Source organism: Triticum dicoccoides, chromosome 6A (assembly GCF_002162155.2).
Source record: "Triticum dicoccoides isolate Atlit2015 ecotype Zavitan chromosome 6A, WEW_v2.0, whole genome shotgun sequence".
In the NCBI taxonomy this organism is placed as follows: domain Eukaryota; kingdom Viridiplantae; phylum Streptophyta; class Magnoliopsida; order Poales; family Poaceae; genus Triticum; species Triticum dicoccoides.
In genome coordinates this window covers 44,249,539-44,255,397 of record NC_041390.1, presented here as the reverse complement: position 1 = coordinate 44,255,397, position 5,859 = coordinate 44,249,539, and positions in this window count along the sequence as shown.

Here is a 5,859-nt window from a genome sequence, read left to right as displayed (position 1 = left end):
GATGGCTGGCGGCGGCGGGATCGAGGGGCGGAGGGCGGGGATCGAGCGGCGGCGGGGCTGGATCGACTGTGGATAAGGTGGATGATTGGATAAGGTTTTTTTTTGGTTTTTTTAGTGTGAGACGCCGGTTGGATAAGATGGGCGGTATGCCGACGGTGTAACCGTCGGCATAGGTGGGGCCGAACTATGTTGACGGTTATACCGTCGGCATACCTGTTTTACATTAAATTTAATTTATTTTAGGAATGTCCTTACTAAATTAATTATTATTTATACATAAACTAGCTATCCATGTGACAAGTTCGGCACCATTCTAAAGTACAGTAAAAAAATTAAAAATATATTCGGTCGTACCTGCACACCACCCGACCGGACTATATCCTAGCCCCGTTGACGCGGTGATCTAGCCCCCGCGGAGGGGGGCCAAACCCCGGAGCCCCAAGACGGGCGTCTACGCATGCAACATCACTTTCACACATGTATCAGGACCCGGTACGGTGTTTCGGTGGCATTGCTACACCCGGAAGGCCACCACGAAGCCCAGTTGACCGATGATCTAAGTGATGGTGGTACTGCCGTTCGTGGAGGGAGGCAACACCCCAGTGACCCAAGATGGGCGTCTACGCATGCAACATCACTTTGACACACGCATCAGGACCCGTTATGGTGTTTCAGTGGCATAGCTACACCCGGAAGGCCACCACGAAGCCCAGTTGACCCGATGATCTAGCACTTTGACTTTCACCGGACGGGCATGCCGCCAAATCTTGCGTAGGCGGCCTCTCACAAGTCTGGAAGTGTTGTGGCGGTTGCAAACGCCCGACACACGTCTCCGGGGTGTGCCCCCCTCACGGACGGCGCCGCCGCCGGCACCTGGAGGGGGGAAACGGACGCGTCGGGTCTACATGGAGGGGATATTGCTGTGGGTCTGGCCCGGATGTTGCTCCAAAGTGTTCCTATGGGCTGACCTAACACAACCGGGTGGGGAGGTCCACTGCTCAAAGCCCGTCCGTGCAAAGTCAAAGGGCTAGATCCCGTGGTCAAACGCTACAGGGTTAGGCGGGACGGGAGCCCTGGGGGGTAGCAATGCCACCGGAGCATTGCACCGGGCCCTCATACATGCGGGGTGGTGTGGTGGCATGTCCGAAGAGGCGGCACGCGTCTCCGGGGTGTGGCCCCCCTCACGGACGTCGATGACACGGTAGTAGACGTTCTGCGGTAACGATGCGGCGTGAATATTATTAAATACTCGGAGCGCGATAAAATCATGAGTTTTTTTGCATGACGTGGGCACATGTGCTATAGGAACGATGGTAATTTTTCATATTTTTTAGTGATGCAGAAGTTTCCGAAAAATTCCGTCTTCGCGGATTGCTCTTCGCGCGTCTACGACTGTGGCCGGCGGCCTCCGGGGCCTAGCATGCCGCCAAATCTTGTGTGGGCGGCCTCTCACAAGTCTGGAAGTGTTGTGGCGGTTGTAAACACCCGGCACGCATCTCCAGGGTGTGCCCCTCCTCACGGACGGCGCCGCCACCGGCACCTGGAGGGAGGAAACGGACGTGTCGGGTCTACACGGAGGGAATATTGCTGTGGGTCTGGCCCGAATGTTGCTCCAAAGTGTTCCTATGGGCTGACCTAACACAACCGGGTGGGGAGGTCCACTGCTCAAAGCCCATCCGTGCAAAGTCAAAGGGTTAGATCACGTGGTCAAACGCTACAGGATTAGGCGGGACGGGGGCCCTGGGGGTAGCAATGCCATCGGAGCATCGCACCGGGCCCTCATACATGCGGGGTGGTGTGGTGTCATGTCCGAAGAGGCGGCACGCGTCTCCGGGGTGTGGCCCGCCTCACGGACGGCGATGACACGGTAGTAGACGTTCTGCGGTAACGATGCGGCGTGAATATTATTAAATACTCGGAGCGCGATAAAATCATGAGTTTTTTTGCGCGACGTGGGCACATGTGCTATAGGAACGATGGTAATTTTTCATATTTTTTGGTGATGCAAAAGTTTCCGAAAAATTCCCTCTACGCGGATTGCTCTTCGCGCGTCTACGACTGTGGCCGGCAGCCTCCGGGGGCTAGCATGACGCCAAATCTTGCGTGGGCAGCCTCTCACAAGTCTGGAAGTGTTGTGGCGGTTGCAAACTCCCGGCACGCGTCTCCGGGGTGTGCCCCCCCCTCACGGACGGGGCCGCAGCCGGCACCTAGAGGGGGGAAACGGACACGTCGGGTTTACACGGAGGGGATATTGCTGTGGGTCTGGCCCGGATGTTGCTCCAAAGTGTTCCTATGGGCTGACCTAACACAACCGGGTGGGGAGGTCCACTGCTCAAAGCCCGTCCGTGCAAAGTCAAAGGGCTAGATCCCGTGGTCAAACGCTAGAGGGTTAGGCTGGACGGGGGCCCTGGGGGTAGCAATGCCACCGGAGCATCGCACCGGGCCCTCATACATGTGGGGTGGTGTGGTGGCATGTCCGAAGAGGCGGCACGCGTCTCTGGGGTGTGCCCCCCTCACGGACGGCGATGAGACGGTAGTAGACGTTCTGCGGTAATGATGCGGCGTGAGTATTATTAAATACTCGGAGCGCGAGAAAATCATGAGTTTTTTTACACGACGTGGGCACATGTGCTATAGGAACGATGGTAATTTTTTATATTTTTTGGTGATGCAGAAGTTTCCGAAATATTCCGTCTACGCGGATTGCTCTTCGCGCGTCTACGACTGTAGCCGGCGGCCTCCGGGGCCTAGCATGAAGCCAAATCTTGCGTGGGCGGCCTCTCACCAGTCTGGAAGTGCTGTGGCGGTTGCAAACGCCCGGCACGCGTCTCCGGGGTGTGCCCCTCCTCATGGACGGTGCCGCCGCCGGCACCTGGAGGGGGGAAACGAACGCGTCGGGTCTACACGGAGGGGATATTGCTGTGGGTCTGGCCCGGATGTTGCTCCAAAGTGTTCCTATGGGCTGACCTAACACAACCGGGTGGGGAGGTCCAGTGCTCAAAGCCCGTCCGTGCAAAGTCAAAGGGCTAGATCCCGTGGTCAAACGCTACAGGGTTAGGCTGGACGGGGGCCCTGGGGGTAGCAATGCTACCGGAGCGTCGCACCGGGCCCTCATACATGCGGGGTGGTGTGGTGGCATGTCCGAAGAGGCGGCACGCGTCTCCGGGGTGTGGCCCCCCTCACGGACGGCGATGACACGGTAGTAGACATTCTACGGTAACGATGCGGCGTGGATATTATTAAATACTCAGAGCACGATAAAATCATATGTTTTTTTGCATGACGTGGGCACATGTGCTATAGGAACGATGGTAATTTTTCATATTTTTTGGTGATGGAGAAGTATCCGAAAAATTGCCTCTACGCGGATTGCTCTTCGCGCGTCTACGACTGTGGCCGCCGGCCTCCGGGGGCTAGCATGCCGCCAAATCTTGCGTGGGCGGCCTCTCACAAGTCTGGAAGTGTTGTGGCGGTTGCAAACGCCCGGCACACGTCTCTAGGGTGTTCCCCCCGTCACGGACGATGCCGCCGCCGGCACCTGGAGGGGGGAAACGGACGCATCGGGTCTACACGGAGGGGATATTGCTGTGGGTCTGGCCCGGATGTTGCTCCAAAGTGTTCCTATGGGCTGACCTAACACAACCGGGTGGGGAGGTCCACTGCTCAAAGCCCGTCCGTGCAAAGTCAAAGGGCTAGATCTCGTGGTCAAACGCTACAGGGTTAGGCGGGACAGGGGCCCTGGGGGGGTAGCAATGCCACCGGAGCGTCGCACCGGGCCCTCATACATGCGGGATGGTGTGGTGGCATGTTCGAAGAGGCGACACGCATCTCCGGGGTATGGCCCCCCTCACGGACGGCGATCACACGGTAGTAGACGTTTTGCGGTAACGATGCGGCGTGAATATTATTAAATACTCGGAGCGCGATAAAATCATGAGTTTTTTTGCACGACGTGGGCACATGTGCTATTGGAACGATGGTAATTTTTCATATTTTTTGGTGATGCAGAAGTTTCCGAAAAAATCCCTCTACGTGGATTGCTCTTCGCACGTCTACGACTGTGGCCGCCGGCCTCCGGGGGATAGCATGCCGCCAAATCTTGCGTGGGTGGCCTCTCACAAGTCTGGAAGTGTTGTGGCGGTTGCAAACGCCCGACACGCGTCTCCGGGGTGTGCCCCCCTCACGGACGGCGCCGCCGCTGACACCTGGATGGGGGAAACGGATGCGTCGGGTCTACGTGTCGGCACGATGATCTAGCCTTTGACTTTCACCGGACGGTCTTTGACCAGTGTACTCTTCCACCTAGTTGCGATTGGTCAGTCCATAGGAACAACCCCGAACACGGTTTGGACCCAACCAACCAATATATTCCCTCCGGTTCTACCCGACGCGCACGATTCCCCCCTCCAAGTGACGGCGGCTCTGCCGTTCGTAGAGGGGGGCACACCTCGGAGCCCAAGAAGGGCGTCTAGACATGTCACAACACATTCACACACGCATCAGGACCTGGTACGGTGTTTCGATGGCATTGCTACAAGGCGGTGCGAGATTATGATAAAAAAGTCATTTAAAAGTTGTCAAAATCTATGGAAGTATGAATTATTTGTGATTTTTACTAAGTATAAGGACCTATATGCAAAATTACATGAGGTTACATTTTAACGTACTCAAAAGTAAAAACAAACCGAATATTCATAATATAGGGAAAATTCTGCCTGAAATCCATATATAATTTCTGTATGTTTAAGTCTATATAAATTAGATTTAAACTAATCAAGTCTAAATTTTAAAAATATAAAATAAGAAATAAAAAACATATATAGACCACAGAAATAAAAATCATATAATTTCTGTATGTTTAAGTCTATATAAATTAGATTTAAACATATATGCTGACAGTTTGGCTGTCGGCATATATATACCACAGATATGCCGACGGCCAGGCCGTCGGTGTAGATAGCACACGTGTTTTCTGACAACTAAAAAAAAGTGTGCTAACTATGCCGACGGCCTCCGTCAGGGCCGTCGGCATAGTGGTGACGGCGTCAACTCCCCATCCGGTCCTGGGTCGGCGGGCCCATATGTGTGCCGACGGCATATATATGCCGACGGTCCCCGTAGGTATAGTGGGGGAGATGACGGCGGCTAATCTACGCCGACGGTGCCCGTCGGCATGGACGAAGTTTTGCCGACGGCTTCTGTACGCCTACGGCTTTTCCTCGGCCGTCGGCGTATCTCCATCTATGCCGACGGGGGCCATCGGCATAGCTAACACCGTCGGCAGCGTCATTTATTCTGGTAGTGGTTGTTGCTAACGATGTCGATGTCGTTGTGGCGCTTATCAAGGATCATCCTAGTTTTCCTTTTATCCTGGTTCCACGTGTGGTGCTGACATTGTCGAGGAAGAACGCCTGATCCGCTGTCCTCATATTGCCTTTCATGTTATTGAACTGGCATCTTCCTTCACGCATTGAATGTGTCACCCAAGATGACAACTTTTGATCCAAGTCATGAACATTTTCTCCCAAGTTTATCAATAGGGCGAGTAGGCGTCGTTGGAGACATGGGCAGAGTCAAAGAATACCGTCCCACCCCGATGTTGTTCTTACCGCTGCCTCGCTAGCAACATCCAAGGGCACAAATGGAGTTGGGACTAGGGAAATCTTATCCAGACATTGACACCCCCATTGGTGAAACATCATTCCAAGAAACACACATTGATCTAGTCCTTATTGTACAACCAAAGAAAAGAGTCGGGGTTCCCTTCTCTCCCATCAACGGAGACATATGAAGGGAAGGAAAAATAATTCACCTCCATTTTTACCTCTTCAAGGAAAGAGGGGGCGAAAGCATCATACG